The sequence below is a fragment of the Callithrix jacchus genome, chromosome 16 (assembly GCF_049354715.1).
Source record: "Callithrix jacchus isolate 240 chromosome 16, calJac240_pri, whole genome shotgun sequence".
NCBI classification, from domain to species: domain Eukaryota; kingdom Metazoa; phylum Chordata; class Mammalia; order Primates; family Cebidae; genus Callithrix; species Callithrix jacchus.
Genome location: NC_133517.1, coordinates 61535207 through 61559447, shown reverse-complemented (window position 1 = coordinate 61559447; position 24241 = coordinate 61535207).

Here is a 24241-nt window from a genome sequence, read left to right as displayed (position 1 = left end):
TCTGACAAGCCAGCGTGTAGTTTCCTCTTTTTTTTTTTTTTTTTTTTTGAGACAGAGTTTCACTCTTGTTACCCAGGCTGGAGTGCAATGGTGTGATCTTGGCTCACCACAACTTCCGCCTCCTGGGCTCAAGAAATTCTCCTGCCTCAGCCTCCTAAGTAGCTGGGATTTACAGGCATGCACCACTATGCCCAGCTAATTTTTGTATTTTTAGTAGAGACGGTGTTTCACCTTGTTGACCAGGATGGTCTCAATCTCTTGACCTCGTGATCCACCCGCCTCAGCCTCCCAAAGTACTGGGATTACAGGCATGAGCCACCGCGCCTGGCCATTTCCTTCTTAAGAAAGCATGGATCAATGTTTGCATTCATAATTTTGCTATTGGACCATCTTGTATTTGGAATTTACTTTTGATTTTTTTTTTTTTTTGACAAAGTCTCACTCTGTCGCCTAGGCTGGAGTACAGTGGTGTGATCTCATGCTCACTGCAACCTCTGCCTCCCAGGCTCAAGCAATTCTCCTGCCTCAGCCTCCTGGGTAGCTGAGATTACAGGTACCTCCGAATGCTCAACTAATTTTTGTATTTTTAGTAGATACAGGGTTTTGCCATGTTGATCAGGCTGGTCCCAAACTCCTGACCTCAAGTGATTTGCCTGCCTCGGTCTCCTAAAGTGCTGACAGATAAAATTATATGGAGTTATCACATGTAATGTGACATTTTAAAGCATATATATGCTTTAGTATATAAGAGAGAAGATAAGAGCATCAACCCAGTGCACATGTGGAAAGGAAGGACTCTGAGGAACATAGACATTTAATTAAGGGGACAGAATGGAATGGCTGAATCTAGCTAAATAACATATGCATTAGTTCACATAGCCATTATTGGTGGTGAGAACATTTAACACTCACTCTCATAGAAGGGGAGGGTAGAATGGAAGTTACCAGAAGCTGGGGCAGTTGAAAAGATGTTGGCCAAACAGTGCAAAATTACTGCAGGACAGGAGGAAGATCTATGGGTCAGTGTGGTAATTACAGTTAATGACAGTGTATTGGATTCTTAAAGCACACTTTTGCATTGGTTTTGAGTGACCACATTGACAGCAGGGTTTTGCTGCCTTTTTTTTTTTTAATCATACTTTAAGTTCTGCGATACAAGTGCAGAATGTTCAGGTTTGTTACATAGGTATACATATGCCATAGTGGTTTGCTGAACCCATCAACCCTTCACCTACATTAGCTTTTTCTCCTAATACTATCTCTCCCCTAGCCCCCAACCCCCTGACAGGCCCTGGTGTGTATGTTCCCCTCCCTGTGTCCATGTGTTCTCATTTTTTTTCAACTCTCACTTATGAGTGAGAACACTAGGAGTTTGACTTTCTGTTGCTGTGTTAGTTTGCTGAGAATGACAGTTTCCAGCTTCACCCATGTCTCTGCAAAGAGCATGAATGCATCCTTTTTATGGCTGCATAGCATTCCATGGTGTCTATGTGCCACATTTTCTTTATCCAGTCTATCATTGATGGGCATTTGGGTTGGTTCCAAGTCTTTGCTATTGTGATTAGTGCCGCAGTAAACATAACTCCATATAATTTTATCTGTCAGCACTTTAGGAGACCGAGGCAGGCAAATCACTTGAGGTCAGGAGTTTGGGACCAGCCTGATCAACATGGCAAAACCCTGTATCTACTAAAAACACAAGTGCATGTGTCTTTATAGTAGAATGATTTGTAATCCTTTGGGTATATACCCAATAATGGGATTGCTGGGTCAAATGGTATTTCTGATTCTAGATTATTAAGGAATTGCCACACTGTCTTCCACAATGGTTGAACTAATTTCCACTCCCACCAACAGTGTAAAAGCGTTCCTATTTCTCTACATCCTCTCCAGCATCTGTTGTTTTCTGACTTTTGAATAATCACCTTCTAACTGGTATGAGACAGTATCTCAATGTGGCTTTGATGTGCATTTCTCTAATGACCAGTGATGATGAGCTTTTTCTCACACATTAATTGGCTGCATAAATGTCTTATTTTGAGAAGTGTCTGTTTATATCTTACCCCACTTTTTGATGATGTTTTTTTCTTGTGAATTTGTTTAAGTTCCTTGTAGATACTGGATATTAGCCCTTTGTCAGATGGATAGATCACAAAAATTTTCTCCCATTCTGTAGGTTGCCTGTTCACTCTGATGATGGTTGCTTTTGCTGGACAGAAGCTTCTTAGTGTAATTAGGTCCCATTTGTCAATTTCGGCTTTTGTTGTCATTGCTTTTGGCATTTTAGTCATGAAGTACTTGCCCATGCCTATGTCCTCAATGGTATTGCCTAGGTTTTCTGCTAGGGTGTTTATGGTTTTAGGTCTTATGTTTAAGTCTTTAATCCATCTTGACTTAATATTTTCATAAGGTATAAGGAAGGGGTTCAGTTTCAGTTTTCTGCACATGGCTAGCCAGTTTTCCCAATACCACACTGTCTTCCACAATGGTTAAACTAATTTACACTCCCACCAACAATGTAAAATAAACAAAAACAGTGCTTGTTTTTGTCAGATTTGTCAAAAGATGGTTGTAAATGTGTGGTGTTACTTCTGAGGCCTCTGACTATTTCCATTGGTCTATGTATCTGTTTTGGTACCATGCTGTTTTGATTACTGTATCCTTGTAGCATAGTTTGACATCAGGTAGTGTGATGCCTCTAATTTGTTCTTTTTGCTTAGGACTGCCTTGGCTATATGGGCTCTTTTGTGGTTCCATCTGATATTTAAAGTAGTTTTGCTGGTTTTAAGTGTCAAAAGGAGAGGGAGGAGAGCAGATGTGCCTGCTTTACTCTTCTCAGTTCACGCTGATCAGGAGCAATCAAGGTAATGAGGCCACGGCTGTGATCTGTGGGGAAATCAAGCTTCCGCCAGCCTTGCTCTGTCTACGCAGAGAAGCTCTAGCAGCCTGCATCTCAGCTGGCCCAGATGCAGCCTTCCTAAGGCGGGTAAGAAAGGCAGACTCAGCAGGAACATTTAGAAGTAAATTTGTCTGCTTCTGGAAGCACAGAAAAGAACCAAAAGCAATAATATTTTTGTGAGATGTTATTTTTCCCTGTATTTTCTTTCAAAAGTTCTGATGATTTCTTTTTGTGTAGCTGCCTGAAGATGCATTTCCAGCCTTCCTCCTCCAGCCAAATGCAGCTTTGTGGGTTGATAACCTGATGCAGCAGAGTGTGGAGGAGGTTGGCAGGCAGAAAATGGTTTGTCTCCCCCTCTAAAAATATATCGTTTGCTCTGCCCTCTGCTCACCCCTCTGATGTCACCTCTTTTTTCCCCGCTGAGCCTCATCTGACCATGCATACTGCACCTCCCTCTGGGCCTTTGCACTTGCTGTTACTTCTACTTGGGGTGCTTTTTTTCCTAGGCTTTTGGACCAGGGGCTCCTGCTCACGTTCACATCAAAACCAGCATTGGCTTCTTTCCAAGGATTATGTCTCTGCTCACCCTGCCTAAGGTCTCCCTTCTCCTTCCCCACCTAGTTTCTGGGCTCTGTCATGCCCTGTTTTCATTCATAGGACTTGTCACCATCTGCAAGTGTCTTGTTTATTTATTTGCTTCCTCATTTATTTCCTCTCTCCACCACTAGAATGTAAACTGAAAAAAAGGCAGGCAAATCCAGAAAGCAGAAAGCAGATTTGTGATTGGCAAGGGTTGACAGGGCCAGAGTAAAGGGAAGGGAAGTATCTGTTGATAAGATCACATTTGGAGTGGTGGAAATGTTCTGGAATTGGTGGCCATGGTCTCACAAAATTATGACTACTCCAAAGCCACGGAGTAGTGGATGATGCACTTTATGTTATGTGACAACCACCTTGTGAGTGAATCCAGCATTGTTCCTGAGCAGGGAGTTGAAACCCTTTTCTGAGCGTCCTAGAGCTGGCTAGTGGCAGAGTCAGAAATGTAATCACCGCCTGCTCGGTTATGGTGGCTTTTGAATCCATCTGCATTTGTCAGTGCTCCCTGTGTTGCCTCTGATTCAATTTGCGATTCTTCTTGTTTGGACTGCCTCTATTCGCCTTCCTCACCTTCAGTGTGTCTGCTGCCCTTCCACCTTTCATCCTCCACCACATTCTTCTTTATCAAGAAAGCCTGTTCCTCATCCTAAACTCCTTTTCATCATTCCCCATTGTTTCACTCTAACAGCCAATAGTGTCCTCCTCCTTCCAGCTGCAAAGGCTCCTTGTCATTAGAACCACACTACCCATGCCTCTTCCCCTTAAAATCTTTGTTCTATCCACTCTTACCTGGTATCTGTTCTGTGAATGTTCTACTTCACCTCCAGTGCTTTTCTCAAGAAGACTCTAGATTTTCTTCTTTCTTGTCTTAGCTAGGAAAGTCCTTAGTTCCTTAGCACAAATATCATTTTTCTGGTGGGTTTTCCTCTATGCATTCATTGAAATCAATCTTTTCACTTCCTGTACTTCAGTCTCTTCCTGGCTGTGCCTCAGCCAAAGCCATCTCATCTGTCATCTGAAGGTAGATGCTGGAGATGTCCACAGGCCTAGTGAGTGACCCACCCTAGACAACCTGGGTTCTAACCCACATGAGGAACCTCTAAGGAGTAAAGCACCTGGGGGCCAAGATGTCTCTATGATGTGTAATTCTGATATTGAAGGATGTGGCTTATACCTATGTCTTTAGCAAGGGCCCCTCTAATGATGATTCTCAGAATTAGGCAAACATGCCTGGACTCTGGGAAACTTTTTCACTCACCCCAGAGGCTAGAGCTTGATTGTCAGAGCAGTAGAATGGAATTAATGCCTCCTGTGTGCCCCTAGCTCCTAGAATGGACATTTCAGACCCAACTAGTGCTCAGGACTCTGCAGATCTGCCATGCCAAGTGTGCTGAGCTGGGGAAAGAGGGTGCATGGAAGCAGAGGCAGTGTGCTGATGGGCCTCTCCTACAGATGAGGATTCACATCAGTGTAAGAGGCATTGCCGGCTGTTACGGACACTACCTTGTATCTGTCTGTAGTCTATGGTGGCCACATGGAGAACATCAGTGGGAGAAGGACACAGACCTCGTTCAGCTTTTACCAACAGTGCCATGAGAATATCTTGTGCTGGCCTCTGTGCCTTTGTGAAAATATTTACTTGGACACACACCAAAGAGGAATGGTTTGGCAGAAGAGTGTGCCCATTTTCAATTTTAATGTGTTTTACCATGTAACCTGCAATATTTCAGTCCCCCCAACTGTGTCCGAGAAAATGATTGAAGGAACTTAATAAAAGTAAATAATTAGGTAGGCATGAGTTAGAGTCTAAGTTCTGATGTTTATATAAGTGTCTTTAGGCTACTGACATGACCATCTTCAATGGATATTTTATCATCTATAATTCAGAAATAATAAGATCCACTTTCTGAGCTCTGCAGGTTTAATTATGTTAAGCTGAAATTTACTGAACTATATATTCTTATTATTTCCTGCTATCTTTTCTTCTTCAATTCCTTTATTCTTTCATTTTTCCTTTTCTTCCTTCCTCTGTCTCATTCCTCCCTTTGCCTCACAGTCCCTAAGAACAGGAAATGGTACCCTGCAGCTCATTACGTGTGACTTGAAGAAGTGCAATAAATTGTTCTTCAGGGCAGGGGTCCTGGGTGAGGATATTTGTCTGCTTAATCCTGGAGGAATGTATGAGCTTCTGTGAAAAGCAAGGTCCTTTTTTTCTTGGTGATGTTAATATGTTAATGTATTCAGTCATAGTCATATGGTAGAGAGAGTGGAAAGATTCTCCTTCTGTGCTTTCTCTCTATCTGAAGAGAGAAGAGACAGCTTCCTCAGTGCTTCATAAATCCTGAGAGTTAATGCTGGTGGACCCTCCTGCATCTCAGGAGAAGAGAGACCTATGTTGCTGGGGAAAGCTAACAGCTGGGCCACAGTGACGACATTTTGCCTTGTGATGTGATTGGCCAAGGGCCCAGATGGTTTATGCTCAAATTGAACAGTGGATTGGAGGATAAGACCTGAGAATGGCTCTTGTTTGGAATTTCTTGTCTAGGCTCTCCAAGTAATTTTCAATCAATGCATAACAAATCTTTCTTATTATATTAAGTAATCAGTATAGAATTCTGGCAAAATGGGTGTTACTATTCACAGAACCACAGTATGTCAGAACTAGAAGGTGGCTACCCCTTTTTTCAGTGGATTGGGATACCAAAGTCCACAGAAACCAAAAAGTCCTGGGCCAAAGTCACAGGATTAGTTAGATAGAGTCTAGAAAAGATAATGCCCAGGGATTGCCATTGGTAACAGTTAATATGAATCATTTCAGACCTATTCCTATGCACACAATAAAAGCACACATGAACACAGCACACTCACAAAGCTTAATGAGGTCATCAGAAATTCTATCTATCTATCTATCTATCTATCTATCTATCTATCTATCTATCTATCTATCTATCTATCTATCTACCATCTATCCATATCCATCCATCCATCCATCCATCCATCCATCCATCCATCCATCCATCACCATGCTTTATGTCTGCAACTTTTTTTTTTGAAATGGGTTCTTATTTTGTCTCCCAGGCTGGAGTCCAGTGGCTTGATCATGGCTCATTGTAACCTCCACCTCCAAGGCTCAAGTGATTCTCCCACCTCAGCTTTCCGAGTAGCTGGGACTACAGGTGTGGGCCACCATACCAGGCTAATTTTTTGTACTTTTATTAGAGATAGGGTTTTGGCATGGCCCAGGCTGGTCTTGAGCTCCTGAGCTCAAGCAGTCTGCCTACCTCAGCCTCCCAAAATGCTGGAATTACAAGTGTGAGCCACTGCATTCAGCCTTGCAACTTTTTCCTCTTTCCACTTCACAGTCTGTCATGGGCAGGTAACTTTCTATATCAGTGTATTACCTTTTCTTTATTAGTCAACCATTGCTATTTACAAACAACCTCAAGTTTCATGGCATAAATGTTAGCACTTATTTCTCTCATGAGCCTGTGGGTGGACTGGGCAGCTCCACTCCGTGTGTCTCTTATTCTAGAACAAGTTGGCTAGTAAGCATGTGTTGTTCTTCTGGTGAGGCTGGTTCCTACAGGTCAGTCAGAAACATATGATGCCTTTGAGGACCAGGTCTGGGACTTACACATAGTCGCTTTTGCCACATTCTATTCAGTGAAGCCAGAGCCAAGGTCAAACACAACATCAGTGGGGCAGGAGGCCTACTCCTGCCTGCAGCTGCCCTGAGACTTGTGTGTCAGTGCAGAGATAGGCTATCATTACAGCATGACAACAGAACATAGGTCATGAGATGAATTTTGGAGCCAGAATGCTGGTTCAAATCCCAGAACTTTCTCTTCCTATCTGTGTTGCCTTCACTGAATAATTTAACCTTTCTGTCTGTCAATAGACTCATCTGTGAAATAGGGGATGATAACAGTATCTATTTTATAGAGTTGTTACAAGAATTAAAAACATATAAAGTGCTTACAATAGCACTTGTCACATAGTATTAATTGTTGTTGTTATGGTTGTTATTATTGTTATTTGCCAGACTGCAAAGAAATGTCTAAGAAAAGCATCTTGTGCTGGGATGTAAGCCCTGGATTAGGAGCTGGACCACTGGGTTTTGAATTCCAGCTCTGCCATCCAGTGTGGTAGGACCATGGGCTTTCTACATTTTCAGAGACTAAGTGAGCTCCCTTAGGAGGCAAGCTTGATGTCCCAGCTCTCTATGGCCTGGTCCAGGCAATGCCCCTTATGATTTCACCCCAGGCATCCAATGATCCAGTCTCCCTAACGGATCACACTTCCTGAAACTGCCACTCAGCCCCATCCCTATTTGCTCTTTTTCAATTGCTGTAGCCGCAGATGTTCAACTCTTGTAGGGACCCAGGGCTTGATACATCATGGGTGCTCAATAATATCTGTTGCCTTATTGTTGCTTCTCACAGCCCAGCTTAGGTGACTCTTCTAGGGAGCTTGTCATGAACACTGCAGGCCAGAGAGTACCTTTTTGAGTTCTCTTTGGCCTGGTTAATTCTCAGGCATATGCCAGCTATGCCCATGGGCATAATTTTCAGAAAAGCACTCCCCATCCTCCACTTCTCTGGCCCATCATAGGTGTTTATAACTCAGTGTCCTCTCTTCTGGCACTGGTCACAGTCACGATTTTGCTGCATGTCTGTACAATTATTTGGTTAATGTCTGTCTCCCGAGTGAGATGAGAATCTCTCTGAGAGCAGGGGCCATGTCTGTTTTGCCCACTGTCACCAGAGTCTGCCTAACACATAACAGGCAGTCAGTAGGATACGACAAATGGTATGATATTCACAGTGATATGGCTGTGTATTTTATCATCTCACCCATACATGGTATCATGATTATCTGTTTATTTATCTACCTGTCCTGCCAGACCATGAGATTTATGAGTGAACTTCATGTGGTACCATTAGGTCCTCCAAACAGCCTTGTGAGGCAAGCATTGGGAATATTATCCTAATTGTAACCTCAAGGAAACAGGCTTAGAAAGGCTGAGGGGCTCACAGAAGCTCAAGGAGTTGTGATGGTGTCAGGAGCGGGACTCTGTGGTCTTTGCTCCTGGCCTCACACATGCCTCAGATAGCATCATCCTTTCTACTCAACACGATGCTCACCTCAGTGAAGGACATCCTGCTTTCACCCAGCTGCTCTGGCTACAGATTTAGGAGTTGCCTGTGACCTCTCCCTTTTCCTCATAGGCAGCGCCTGACCAGTTACTAGTTCCCGTCAATTTCTTTCTATAGACATTTCCCACATGCTCCACCTTGCTTCCATGCTCTTGTTGGAGTCTGGTATCTCTCCCCATCTGTGTATTTCCCTGGCGTTAAAGCTCTGGGTCTGATGTCAGACAGAGCTAAACCTGTTCCCCATTTATTAGCCGTCTGCCGCTTATTGGCGTGGACTTAGCCTTGCAAGCCTTGGTAGTCTCATCTAACAGGTGAATCTAGTCATGGTCCTTGTCTCTTAAATCCTTCTAAGGATTAAAATAGGCAACACCTGTTAAGGGCTTAGCACAGTGTTCAGGGCCCACTAAATTCCCAGTAAGTATTAGCAGGTGTTATTGTCGCTGCATGACACCCTATGAGAGTGTTGGAGAGTTTGTAGGGTGGAGGTGGTGCAAAAATTGAGACATAGAACCCTGAAAGGGATGCCAACTCAGCTCAAAGAGACCCAGAGTCATCATGCAGCGGGCATGGCTGGATGACTGAAAGTTCCCATGAGAATGAAGCCAGAGTTGAAGAGAACAGGAAGCATGGTGCTGTTAGCCTCCTAGCTAGTTAGGAGGATTTTCTGGGAAGGAGTGTCTTTGCAAATGGAATAGTAGCTTCCCAGAGTGTGGAAACTGTAATGGAGATTCGTGTTGCGGGAGTCGTCTCATGGGTGACCCGGTGGTCGAGGCTAACTTTCCGAATCTGTGCCTCTGTGTTACAGTCAGGAAGCTAACAGCAGCTTCAGTCAGGGAGCTTCTTGGGGGAGTGTTGATTACAGCAGATCTTGTGGGAGAGGGATTTGGGGGTGAGTGAGGCATGGAACAGAGACCCAGGAATAAAAGAAATACAATGAAAAAAAATGTTTTGTTCAGTTGATTTTTTTTTAAACCTAAAAAGCAAAGCTGCCGTGGGGATTTGAGCCACTGAAGTGTGCATGTCTTCTTGCTCAGTGGTTTCCTTTCTGCCAGAGACACAGCACTATCTTCAAAAGTGTTTTGATTTCTTTTTATTTTATTTTTATTGCATTTTAGGTTTTGGGGTACATGTGAAGAACATGCAAGATTGTTGCAGAGGTAAGTGTTTTGATTTCTATTGTGTACCCATGAGCCATTTCGAAACCCTATCCTGTCTCCCTCTCCTCTCTTCTTTAGGAAGAATGAGTTATGAGCCTTTTGTGATAATGGCTAGCAAATTACAGGCCTTGCTGCATACCAAGAACTGTTCTCTGGAGTTTTCCTTGCTTTACATCTGTACTCCTTACATCCAGTCCTGCCAGGGAGAATCCATTATTGCTCCTGTTTTGCAAATGAGTAAACTGAGGCTTGGAGAAGGTAGTAACTTGTTCTAAGTTTCCAGCTCGTAAGTGGGAGAGCCAAACATCCAGCGAGTTAGGGCGAGTCGGAGGCCCATTTGTTAACTATGTTTGTATAACATTCAGGATAAAGGAAAGGACTTTCCTAGGCCCCTGTCCCTATCTGAAGGGTGGGACAGCCAAGGAGAGCTGAGAGCTTGGAGGAGTCCTTGCAGAGGGGAGCCGTGACCTGGGCTTTGTTGATGAGGCTCTGGGTTGGCGGTAATTTCACTTTCCCAGGACCAGATGAGGGCCAGTTTCTTTATCTTAAAAAAAGAAAATTAAAGGATTTTTGAAATGTTGGCTCCTGCTTCATGTGCTCCTTGATTGCAGAAAATAGAAAGGAAGTGTCTGCAGGACACTGTGCAACCTTGGGACAGATAAAATAGGAAAGATGGATGCAAAGGCAGGACAGACCTGGGAATAGGCTTCAGAGCACAATGAGTCTGAGTTCTGATGAAAGTGGATGGAAACCTTTCAGGGTCAAAGCTTAAGGGGGCTTGAGTACTCTATTACCACAGCTCCTAGCACTTTCTATCCTTATGAACTGCTTCATTTCTCTGAAGCCCCCTAGAGTCTGCCAACTCCAGTGCAGGATCTGGGTCTTTCTTCCTCCTTACTGCATTTCTAAGGCTTAACACAGAAGGTGTCTAGTGCACTTATGTTAATGTGGGTTGACTTACATCAAGAGTGAACCATGGCCAAGGACAGGATAGGGAAGGGTGGTCCTGTCTGTGTGCTGGGGGCATGGATGTGAACTGTAGGAAGGTGTGGAAGCATATTTATCCAGGTCTCTTTCTGTTGCAACTAAAAGAATGCCAAGCAAATAATAAAGCAGAAAAGAAACTTCTGGAGTCACATAAAGAAAGCTAGGGTTTGGCCTGGCTGGTTCAGGTGCTCATCACTGCCCCAGTGTTGTGTGCCCCAGTCTCTTCACTCTGCTTCCTTTGTGAGGCAGGAAAAGATGGTGACCAAATGGGCTGGACTGAATTGGTCCTGAAGTCAGAGGCCTGAAAAGAGGAGGGAGTACGTTGTTCAGTAGCTCAGGCAAAAGTGCCCTTGGGGGCTCTGATTGTTGAGTCACGTGTCCATCCCTTTAACCACTCATAGTGGATATCAGATGGTGTCCTCTGATTGGCTAGGCAAAGATCACACACCTACTGGAAGTCAAAAGGGTTGAGCCACACACAAACCACAGGCACAGAACAGTATTCCATGGAATGGTTCGGGATGGATCCTCAAAAGGTGGGCATGCTCCCCCATTAACAATTTTCATTTCTAACATATAGCAGGCTTTTGGTCTGCATTTTGGGTCTAACTAGATGAATCTTGGTTGGCATTCATTGACAGAGCACCAATGCTGAAAACCACTTTAAGAAGATGAACCTGGACTCTAAGGGGTGGCCCTGTTACTGTGAGCATCTTTGCCAGCCTCATAGGCAGAGGAAACATGGATAATTAAGTGATAGCATGGCCAGACGTGATGGCTCATGCCTGTATATCCCAGCACTTTGGGAGCTGAGGTGGGCAAATCACCTGAAGTCAGAAGTCCGAGACCAGCCTGGCTAACATGGTAAAACCCTGTTCCTACTAAAAGTACAAAAATTAGCCGAGTGTGGTGGTGGGCACTTAGTCCCAGCTACTTGGGAGGCTGACGCAGAATTGCTTGAACCAAGGAGGTGGAGGTTGCACTGAGCCGAGATCGTGCCACTGAACTCCAGCCTGGCCCACAGAGCAAGACTCTGACTCAAAAAAAAAAAAAAAAAAAAAAAAAAAAGGGATAGGATGGGGCCCAAGTGTGGCAGTGTGGATGGCAATGGGGTGGTCATTTTGAGTTGAATAAAAGTAAAAGAGAGGTATGTAGGGATGAGTCGAATAGATCAATGTGGTCTTGCTTATGAAGTGGGTTCAAATGGAAAGAAGAATTTTATTTATTGATCATCTATTGGATGATTCATACTGCTCTGCTTCACTTCACCCGCAAGAGGCTGCTATGAGCGCTTAATGATTAGTAACTATAAAGGGTATCTTGGCACCCTGTCTTAGTTCATTTGGCTATAACAAAATATTATAGATTGGGTAACATATAAACAACAGAAATGTATTTCTCATGGTTCTAGGGCCTAGAAATTTGAACTCATGGTGTCTGCAGATTTGATACCTGATGATAGCCAGCTTTCTTGTTCATAGATGATGCTTTCTAGTTGTGTCCTTGAGTGGCAGAAGGCATCAACTCTAGTTGTTTCTGTCTCATTATGGGACACTCAGATTTAAGGAAAGGGTAAGTGCTCTTTCTCAGGCCTCTTTTATAAGGACACTAACTCCATTCTGAGGCCTCTACCCCCATGATCTCCAAAGTCTTCACTTTCTAATGCTTTGATGCTTCTAATGCGTCTAATGCATTGATGGTTAGCTTTTAACGTAATTTTGGGGAGACATGATCTTTTAGATCATAGAGCACATGTTAAATGTTGGAAGGAATGCCAGTTTCTTATTCCTAATGTTTCCTCTCTGTAGAGGGACATTCATTGGAGTAACACTCTTAGCTTCTCTCTTCCCTGATTGGTAGACTTGGGATAAGGAAATACATATCTTTAGCTCTACCTCTCACTGTCTTTTTGATGGGTTGTGGTGGTTGTGAAGGAAACTCTGTGGCACCATGGTCTGAATTTTATAGGAGCAATATATTTGTATGGGGCTAGAATGAATGAATCTTTCTAATCCTAGTGTTCGTGTTAGGAAGTCCATTTACATATACAAGTTGCATTTTTCATTGTCAGCTTTTATTAAAAATGAAGGTGATATTGTGACCAATATTCATTTTAGTGATTTTTTATCTCTTAATTTGTGCTTAAATTAGGTGGTAAATTGAAGGCATATTTATTAGGCCACTTTAAATTTCAACAAAATTTGGCTTTATAATAATAGTAATTGTGGTCATTATTTTACATCTCAGTGTTTCTCAAAGACTGATAATTGAAAACACCTCCATTAGCATAACACGCAGGGTGAGTGGTACTTCATCTTTCTAGATATTTCTGGGCATTTTTCTAGACCTAGTCAGAATTTCTAGAGGGCCATGATTTTTCATTTTTAACAATCACTCCAGTAATTCTTAGGCAAGCTAACATATGAGAGCCACTGCCTTTTCTTATGCAATTTCCACTGGATTTCACACAAAGAATAACTTTTTTTTCTTTTAAAGGTGAGGAACCTTTAAAAGAGAAGAAAATTGATAATTAACTGCCCAAGGCCTCACTGCCACTAAGTAGCATCTCCTCCTAAAGCACGTTCCCCACTTTCCCTAAATCTGGATTGTTCTGTGTCCTTAGGGCTGTCTCTGATGCTTAGAAGAAGTCTAACAGTGGTCCCTCAGTTTACACTGATTATAATTTAACTGAGGTCATAAGAGACACATGCATGAAAGGGGAGCAAAGAATCTGGAATGTGGGCACAAGTTCACAGATCAGAGTCATGCCCTAGAAGTTACAGGAGCGTGGAGGAGGGAGAGCTGAGCCGGCTAAACTGGAGAAAAGTCCTGATGGAGAAACTTTAAGAAGCCAGTAAGATTTAACATTGACCCGCCAGGTGAAGTAGGAGTGATTCCAGTAAGGGAAAGTGGAGAAGAATATTCTGGGTGGGAGGAACAGCCAAAACAAAGAATGGAGGCAGGAAATTCTAAGCAAGTTTTGAAACCTTCCAGCCTGGACCACATCAGCCACGCAGCTGTCAGACTGTAATGACTTGGGCCTGGCTTATTAAGCACGTTTGAAAATTGGGTGAATTGCTTGATTTGGTAAAAAATTACATGGTACATTTAATCAGGCTTCCTTTAAGGAACAAATGTCATTAAACACCACTTAATTAGCTGCCCCTGCAGCCTGACTGGGTGAAAATTATATCCTTGACAAACTACAAAACATTTTTAAGGTCAAATACGGGGAATAAAAATATCACTGGATGTCCTCGGGTAATAGGTCCATAAAAGCTTGCTTCATTTTCATTCATTGAAAAGATTCATTCCGGATTGCAGCTAATCAGAACTTGATTGGCTTTCTTTGGAGCAGACTCTTAAGACCCAGCGTGTGTTGGTCTTTATGCTAAAGAAGTGAAATATAAAACAACCAGAAAAACAGACACATACACATTCAATAGTACATTTGTTTATCAGCCTGCTGGTTTGTTATGGGAATAAAAATGTCTACTTTCTCTATTAACCCAGGATACAGTGGTATGTTACAGAGATCTGAGCCCAGGACAGAGAAAGCAAATCAGGGAATATTAAGGAGCTAAAGTAGATAGGATTTGTTATTTACTTTACTACATGTCTCAAAAACTTCTCAGTGATGTATAATATCCAGAAAATTGCACATATCATAAGCATACAACTTAGTGGGTTTTTAAAAACAATTATAAGAAAACGAAGTTTAATTAGCTCACTGTTCTACAAGCTGTATGAGAAGCATGATGCTAGCATTTGCTTGGCTTCTGGGGAGGCCTCAGGAAATGAACAATCATGGGAGAAGGCGAAGGAAGAACAGACACATCGCATGGCCAGGAGAGGAGCAAGAGAGAAGGGAGAAGTGATACATACTTTGTTTTTTATTTTGTTTATGTTTTTATGTTCTGGGGTACATGGGCAAGTTGAGCAGGTCTGTTACATAGGTAAATGTGTGCCGTGGTAGTTAGCTGTACCTACTAACCCATCACCTAGGTATTAAGCCCAGCATGCGGTAGCTCTTTTCCCTAATGCCCTCTCTGCCCTCACCTGACAGGCCCTGATATGTATTGTTTCCCTCCCTGTGTCCATGTGTTCTTATTGTTCAGCTCCCACTTATAAGTGAGAACATGCAGTGTTTGGTTTTCTGTTCCTGCTTTAGTTTACTAAGGATAATGGCTTCCAGCTTCACACCTGTCCCTGCAAAAGACATGATTTCATTCTTTTTTATGACTGCATAGTATTCCATGGTGTATATGTACTGTATTTTGTTTTTCCAGTCTATCATTGATGGGCATTCAGGCTGATTCCATGTCTTTGCTATTGTGAATAGTGCTGCAGTGAACATACGTGTGCATGTATCTTTTTAATAGAATTTTTTATATTCCTTTAGGCCTAAACCCAGTAATGGGATTGCTGAGTCAGTGGATTTTCTAGAACTGAAATCACCCTTGCAACCACCACCACCACAACAAGAACAAAGCATTATTATTATTAGTGTGTTCAGAAGCTCCTGATGCTTTCTTTATATCATTCCCTCTCTCCCTATGCTATGCAGTACCTGTGGGTAGTTGCTGTCCTGACTTCTTTCAGGACTGAATGATTTCCCCTGCTTCTGTATTCTATGTGAATAGCATCATACAGCATGCGTTCTTTTCTGCCTGGCTTTTTCCACTCAGCATGGTTTGTGAGAGTCATCCATGTCACTGAGTATGCTTGTTCTTTGTTTCTTCTTGTTGCTATACACTAGTCCATTGAGTGAATAGGCCACAACTTCTTTACATGTTTTTGATTCATGCATATTTGGGCAGGCTTTTTTGGTAGCTATTATGAATACTGCTTCTGTGAAAATGCCATTTATTAAGTATATTTGTGTATCGGGGTCCATCTTGGTGAAAGATTCCTGTGATGTAACATATGCACATGTTTAGCATGAGTGTATATGACTTTATTGCCTTGTGAGATATATATATATATATATAATGCATTAATATGTTGATAATAATATATTACATATAATATGTACACATGTACATTTATGTGTACATGCATCATATGTACATATGGGTATAATATATATTCATGTGTGTACATATAAAAACACATACATATATACACACATATATATATACAGCCATGCACTGCATAATTGTATTTTGGTCAACAATAGGCCACATACTGTGGACCACATACCAATGACTGTGGTCCCTTAAGTTCATAATACTTTATATTTACTGCACCTTTCCTATGTTGGATATGCTTAAATACACAAATACTTACACTTGCCCACAGAATTCAGTCTAGTAACATGATATACAAGTTTTCAGCCTAGGGGCAACAGGCTGTACTAACTAGCCCAGGTGTGTGGTCGGCTGTGCTACCTAGAAGTGTGTAAGCTGCTCTATGATGTTCATGTAATGACAAAATTGCCTAACAATAACACCATGGGAATAACATTTCTCAGAATGTATTCCCGGTGTTAGGTGATTAATGACTTGTGTATATATAACACAGACACACACACAGACACAGGCAGACATGTGCATGCGCACACACACACACACACACACAGACACAAGCAGTTAGCTTTCCATGTCTTTGGGTTCCACATTCATAAATTCAACCAACCTCAAATTGAAAATATTTGGGGAAAAAATTTCACAGACTTCCAAGAAGCAAAACTTGGCTAAGTGCTACATTGAATGCATTCAATTGAAGCATTGTGCTGCCATTGTATTAGGTAATATGAATAATCTAGAAATAATTTCAAGTTTATGGGAGGATGTACATAGGTTATGTGCCAATATTATACCATTTTATATAAGGGACTTGAGCATCCTTGGATTTTGGTATCTGAGGGTGTCCTGAAATCAATCCCCCATGGATAACAAGGGGAAGGTGTATGTGTGTGTGTGTGTGTGTGTGTGTGTGTATCCTGTCTATTCATTTATCTAATTAGCTCTTGGGGTACAGACTGGCTTATTTTACTTAGGGACAAGAGAGATGCTTGGCACAGGGATTCTTGTTTGTCTTATTTATATAGTTGTTTAATTAATTAATTTTTTTATTATACTTTAAATTCTGGGGTACAGGTGCAGATCGTGCAGGTTTGTTACACAGGTATACATGTGCCATGGTGCTGCATCTATCGCCCCGTCATCTACATTAGGTATTTCTCCTAATGCTATTCCTCCCTAATCCCCCCACCCTCTGCTATTTGTCCCCTAGCATCCCACTCCCCAGGCCCTGGTGTGTGATGTTCCCCTCCCTGTGTCTGTGTGTTCTCATTGTTCGACACCCACTTATGACTGAGAACATGCACTGTTTGGTTTTCTGTTCTTGTGTCAATTGGCTGAGAATGATGGTTTCCAGTTTTATCCATGTCCCTCCAAAAACATTAACTCATCCTTTTTAATGAATGCATAGTATTCCATGGTGAATATGTGCTGCATTTCCTTTATCCAGTCTATCATTGATGAGCATTTGGGTTGGTTCGAGGTCTTTGCTATTGTGAACAGTGCCACAATAAACATACATGTGCATGTGTCTTTATTATAGAATGATTTATAATCCTTTGGGTATACACTCAATAATGGGATTGCTGGGTCAAATGGAATTTCTATTTCTAGGTCCTTGAGGAATCGCCACACTGTCTTCCACAATGGTTGAACTAATTTACACTCCCACCAGCAGTGTAAAAGTGTTCCTATTTCTCCACATCCTCTCCAGCATCTGCTGTCTCCAGATTTTTTAATGATCACCATTCTGACTGGAGTGAGGTGATATCTAAATGTGGTTTTGATTTGCATTTCTCTAATGACCAGTGATGATGAGCATTTTTTCATGTGTTTGTTGGCCTCATGTATGTCTTCTTTTGAAAATTGTCTGTTCATATCCTTTGCCCACTTTTTGATGGGGTTGTTTGTCTTTTCTTGTTTTTCATGAGCCATTTTTTTGAGATGGAGTTTCACTCTTTGTTGCCCAGGTTGGAATTCAGTGGCATGATCTCCACTCACTGCAACCTCTACCTCCTGCATTCAGGTGATTCCCCTGTCTCAGCCTCCTTAGTAGCTGGGATTACAGGTGCCTGCTACCACGCTCAGCTAATTTTTGTATTTTTAGTAGAGACGTGGTTTCACCATGTTGGCCAGGCTGGTCTCAAACTCCTGACCTCAGGTGGTCTGTGCAGCCGCCTCCCCAAGTGATGGGATTATAGGCATGAGCTACTGCACCTACATTGGGATTCTGACATGATATCCCCCTAACAGAGAAAACATTCTAACTGCAATCAGCAAAATCAATCCATAATTAAATGCTCACAAATTGTTATCTTAGTAGAAGAATCATTTTTCATCACTTCTGGTCAACCTCCTCCTTATCACTGGGCAGTTTCTTATATTCACTTCATTTTTAGGTGTTGAGTGAATGCATCGTTCTATACATTTAAGATAAACTGTAATCCAGATGATGCAAACTGGAAAACGTAATTCAAACACAGTTTCTCTTTTGAAAAATCTACATTTCAAGTGATTTTGCTTGTGTATTTGATTCACCTACCCTGTTATAAAGTGGGAAAATAGGACTTACATGGTAAATGTGAGTTAGATCGCAAAATGTCTGCATAGAGATGGGCTTGGAAACGTCAAGGAATAGTTTCCAATGGCCTATCACTTTTGAGGCCCATCTCTGTCAACATCAGAGCTGGAATTTAAAAAGTTAATTTAATTTTAAGCTCTAGAGTACATGTGCAGGAGATGTAGGTTTGTTATACAGGAAAATGTGTGCCATGGTGGTTTGCTGCACCTGTCAACTCCTCACCTAAGTAAAGCATCGGCTCTGTATCACTGGATAGCTCAGTGCCTTCTCTGGGCCTTTGATTCCTTATCTACAAAACTGGGCTTTATATCAAATTATTTCTAGCTTTACATTATTCTTCAAATTTGGGAATAATTTTACAAAGAATTAGGGGGTGATATGGATGGCAGATGTCGTCAGTTGCATTCTTCTTCCTGATTTTTCACCCCTTCCTGTACGCTTGTCTTAAGATCTAGCACTTCCATCCTCTGGATTGGAGGGTATTGTCTTACTGTGTCCCTGTTGGACATGGCCTTGTGATTTACTCAGCCTTTGACCTTTGAGATGTAGGTGGAAGCAACAAAGTGACAATTTCAAGTCTAGCTGGTACAAAGTATTGTGTTTCCATTTTCTCTCTTTATGCTTCCAACCATTCCTGTGAGAAGAGTGGGTGGTGCGTGCCTGTAATCCCAGCTGCTCGGGAGGCTGAGGCAGGAGAATTGCCTGAACCCAGGAGGCAGAGATTGCGGTGAGCCGAGATCGCGCCATTGCACTCCAGCCTGGGTAACAAGAGCAAAACTCTGACTCAAAAAAAAAAAAAAAAAAAAAAAAAAAAGAGTGTACTCTTGGATATAGCTGCTACGCTCCAGTCTTGGTCCCCTAAATGAACATGTGGATCTCCAGCCTCCCTGTAACCTGCGGGCCTGAGAACAAGAGTTCTCCGTGGCACTGCTGACTGATACACACCGTGCAAGCACAGCTGGCCCTCCTTACATGTGGGTTTCAAATACTGTGTTTCCAATCCAAGTTTGGTTGAAAAATATCCACACGTAAGTGGACCCTCGTAGTTCAAACCCTTGTTGTTTAAGGGTCAACTGTATATTATTTTGTCAGTAAGAGAAACAGTGACTAAACCTATCCTTGCCTTGAGTGTCCATTCTTAGTAAGATGAGGAGGATGAGATAAATGTCAAAGAGTAGAGACCTGTCACAGGTCATTGTAAACATTGTTAGCTTTCTGTATAAAACTCCTTGCTGAGCTGTTTACTTAGATTTATTCACTTATTCTTTATAACAGCCATATAAGTATGATCATTGTGATTTTATGGAAGACAAAAGTAGTGCTCAAAGAAGTTAAGAGGCTTGCCTGAGTATGTAATTTACAAGTAGGGGGATTGGGCATAATCCCAAGTCAGCTCTTAACCGCTCTGTTCTCCCACCTTTCAAAATTGAGGATGTTAAGTGTAAGTGGTTGGGCGCACGCCAATGTGTTCTCCTCAAAATCATGTGTGTAAGGATGGGTCATACAGGAGGTGACAGAAGTGGGACATGGTTACACAATTCAGAGTATGGGGGAAAGTTTTGGATCACACTCTTCTACCACAGTATGGCAAGCCTGTGGTGTCCACTGAATATCCACATGCTTCTCTATGTCTACCAGCCATCCTTATGGTTTTCTTGTTTCGTTTTGTTTTGTTTTTTGTTTTGTTGAAATGGAGTTTCACTCTTGTTGCCCAGGTTTTAGTGCAATGGCACAATCTCAGCTCACCACAACCTTCCCCTCCTGGGTTCAATTGATTCTCCTGCCTCAGCTTCCCAAGTAGCTGGGATTACAGTCATGCACCACCACGCCTGGATAACTTTTTGTATTTTTAGTAGAGATAGGGTTTCTCCATGTTGGTCAGGCTGGTCTTGAACTCCTGACCTCAGGTGATCCTCCTGCCTCAGCCTTCCAAAGTGCTGGGATTACACATGAACCACCATGCCTAGCCATCCTTCTGGTTTTCTGGCTGGTGTAATGTAGACAGATGTGATATAAGCAGCTTCAAAACTTAGCTGTTGCAAAGGCCCTGCAGGATCCTGCACCCTTCCTTTTCTCTCTACAGTCTCTTTGGATGCCATGTGTTCTACTTGATGCAAGCAAAAAACAGAAGCCACCCATGATCCTGAGTCATCACTTAGAATAATGTCACCAAGAGCTACTTGACCCTCAGGGGACTGTAACATGAGCGGGAGACAAGCTTTCACTGTGTCAGCCGACTGAGATTTGGGAGTATATGTGTTGTACCAGCATAGCTCGTGCTATCCTAACTGTGCCAAGCAAAGTGTCCAGGATATAGCAGATGCACTTCATCAAATGAAAAATAAAATAGTAGGAAATGCATGAATGAAAGAAAGAAAGGAAGAGTGATGCGAATGTATTTGAGAAAATGTCTGCAGTTATTTATGATGGGAGATGGGAGTCCCCATTGTTTTCTTGCCAGAAGAAAAAGTATGCCCCACAGCCCTTGTGCTTTCTGTGCTGACTACATGTCTGCACATCCAGGCAGGAGCTGCTGTTTTAGTGGGTGACAGATGTCAAGGCCCTGGCATGTTTGATTGTCAACTGCTGACTGCAACGAAAAGGCGTATTAGCTTTAGAAGCTCATAGCTGCCCCTAATCCAGTGGGAGCTGCCTCTAGACATCACTGTTTTTTATGGCTTTAATCTGAAACATTTACATCCTTTGGGGAACTATGTCAGGAGAACTTTTAATGAAAAAACATTTCATTTGAAATCAGTTTTTTTTCTTTAAATCCTTTCCTTTTTTTAACCTCTCATTCTGGAGAGGCACAGTACAGAGTGTTTATAATCAATTTCCCTCTTACCTCTTGTTCACTGAACATTTACTGAGGAATCTTTGAGAAGAGTTTTTGTTGATTTGGTTAATTGTCTACTGGGAAGGCTAATTGGATCTGAAATTTAAGCAGACTTGGTGGTGGTAGGGGCAGGAGTAGGCAGAGGCCTAGGCTGTGTGATCCGAGGATGCTCATGCCCAGGGCCTAGGCCCAAGTTACCTCCTTTGGAAAAATAAAGTATCAGAGAATCTGCACTCAGAAAGTTCTGCTCTGAAGAGTTAGAGGCAGAGGCTAATAGTTTCTAGGCAAATATGAATACAGTAAACCAGCATAGATTCTCTGTAATCTTGCCATATAGATTTGTAAGGATGCAATGAATAAAGCTCTTTTTGTCTTCAAATCCTGCCATGACATGACCTCACATAATGTGCAAGACAAACCTGAGTTAGGGCTCCTTATCCTTGTTTTATGGGTGTGAACGAGAAGTGCATTATTAGTACTGTCTGAACGAGAATCTGGTTTTTTTTTTTCCAAGGTGGAGTTTCACGCTTGTTACCCAGGCTGGAGTGCAATGGTGCGATCTTGGCTCACCGCAACCTCCGCCTCCTGGGTTCAGGCAGTTCTCCTGCCTCAGCCTCCCAAGTAGCTGGGATTACAGGCATGCACCACTATTCCCAGCTAATTTTTTGTATTTTTAGTAGAGACAGGGTTTCACCTTGTTGACCAGGATGGTCTCGATCTCTTGATCTCGTGATCCACCTGCCTTGGCCTCCCAAAGTGCTGGGATTACAGGCTTGAGCCACCGCGCCTGGCCCTGAATGCAAATCTTTAGCTGGTTCTAAATAGGGTTGTCCAAGGATGGTTCTGAGGCTTATCCTTTTACGCCACCACCATAAAAAATTACCGTAGGCACCATGACCACCACCACCACCACCACTATCACCTTGATCACCATATGGTCACCATGATCACTACAACCACTACTACCATTATCTTCATCACCGCCACTACCACCAACACTACTGCCACCACTGCAGCCAGCACTCCCATCATCTCTATTTCCAATACTGCTGGTTCTGCTACTACCACCATACTGTCACCATCGCCACCCCACCAACATCACCGTCACCTCTGTCACCACAAATGCCACCACCACTAGCATTACCAAAAAACTAGATGCTTAGAATTCTCTTATCTCTCTTTTTTTATTTTTATCTTTTTTTTCGAGACACAGTCTCACTCTGTTGTCCAGATTGGAGTGCAGTGGTACAGTCTCTGCTCACTGCAATCTCTGCCTCCCAGGTTCTAGTGATTCTCCTGCCTCAGCCTCCTGAGTAGCTGAGACTACAGGAGTGTGCCACCACACCCAGCTAATTTTTGTATTTTTAGTAGAGACAGGATTTTGTCATGTTGCCCAGGCTGGTCTCAAACTCCTGACCTCAGGTCGTCCACCCACTTCAGCCTGTCAAAATGCTGGGATGACAGGCATGAGCCACTGTGCCTGACCAAGTTCTTTTCTCTTTTTCTGGGAGTTTACAAGTATGTTGACAACTCAGGTGATGGCGATGATGGTGATTTTTCTACATGGAATAGGTTGCCTGAAGATGGAGCAAAGTTCTAGCTGAAATTGAACAGTTAGCGGGAGAAGTGCTATTCTGTCCAATGAGATGCTCACTAGACAACCTCAGGAAGGAACATGTGTTGGTTAATTTTATGTGTCAACTTCACTGGGACACAGAATGCTCATACAATTGGTTAAACTGTATTTGTTAGTGTGTCAGTGAGGGTGTTTCTGGATGAGATTTGAAAAATGTTGAAATTGGTGGACTGAGCAAAGGAGATGTCTTTCCCTAATGTGGATAGATCCCATCCAATCCATTTAAGTCCTAAATAGAATTAAAGACTGAAGAAGGAAGAGTGTTTTCTGCCTCCCTGACTGTTTTTGAGCTGGGACATCCATTTTCCCCTCCCTGCAGATTCAGACTTGGACTAGAACTTTTACCGTTGGCTTTCCTGGTTCTCTGACTTCAGTCTGAATGGGAACTCCAGTACCATCAGCTCTGCTGGTCCCAGGCCCTTGGACTTGGACTGGAATTATGTCATCAGCTCTCTTGGGCTTTCAGCTTGCTGACTGCAGATCTTGGACTTCCTAATCCTCCGTAACCATGTGAACCAATCCCTTATGTGGTGTGTGTGTGTGTGTGTGTGTGTGTGTGTGTGTGTGTGTATCTCCTATTGGTTCTGTTTTCTTGGTGAATCCAGGAGACTGGAGTCCAAGTTCTAGTGTCAAGTGCAATACTAGTAACAGGATGTGAGAATTAGAAGAATCCTTAAGCAACATTGCTCCCATCTGATTTCTCTATTTCACGGCATCCTCATTATCTTCTTAGCTTGAATCACTGTCTCATGTTATTGTATTTGGCTACTTATTTATTTCTTTTCTTTTTTTTTCACCCTCCTCCCTCCATACTTACTTATTTCTTATGGTTTCTCCAGTGGGAATGAGATTCATGAGGCCATGAACCTTTTCAATCTGTTAGTCACTATACCTCCAGAATCATTACATAGAAGGTGCTTAATAATTGTTTGTAGAAAAATTTAAGAAAGTTGATATCCTATATGTGTTAGTTTATTTTCATGTTGCTGATAAAGACATGCCCAAGACTGGGAAGAAAAAGATATTTAATTGAACTTCCAATTTCATATGCCTGGGGAGGTCTCAAAATCATGGTGGGAGGCAAAGGCACTTTTCACATGACACTGGCAAGAGAAAAATGAGAAAGAAGCAAAAGTGGAAACCCCTGATAAACCCATCATATCTCTTGAGACTCATTCACTATCACAAGAATAGCATGGGAAAGATGGGCGCCCATGATTCAATTACCTCCCCCTGGGTCCCTCCCACAACAAGTGGAAATTCTGGGAGATTCAATTCAAGTTGAGATTTGGGTGTGGACACAAACCATATCACTATAAATGAACATAATTTATGAACATCATTTTCTTAAAGTCACAAAGGCAGGAA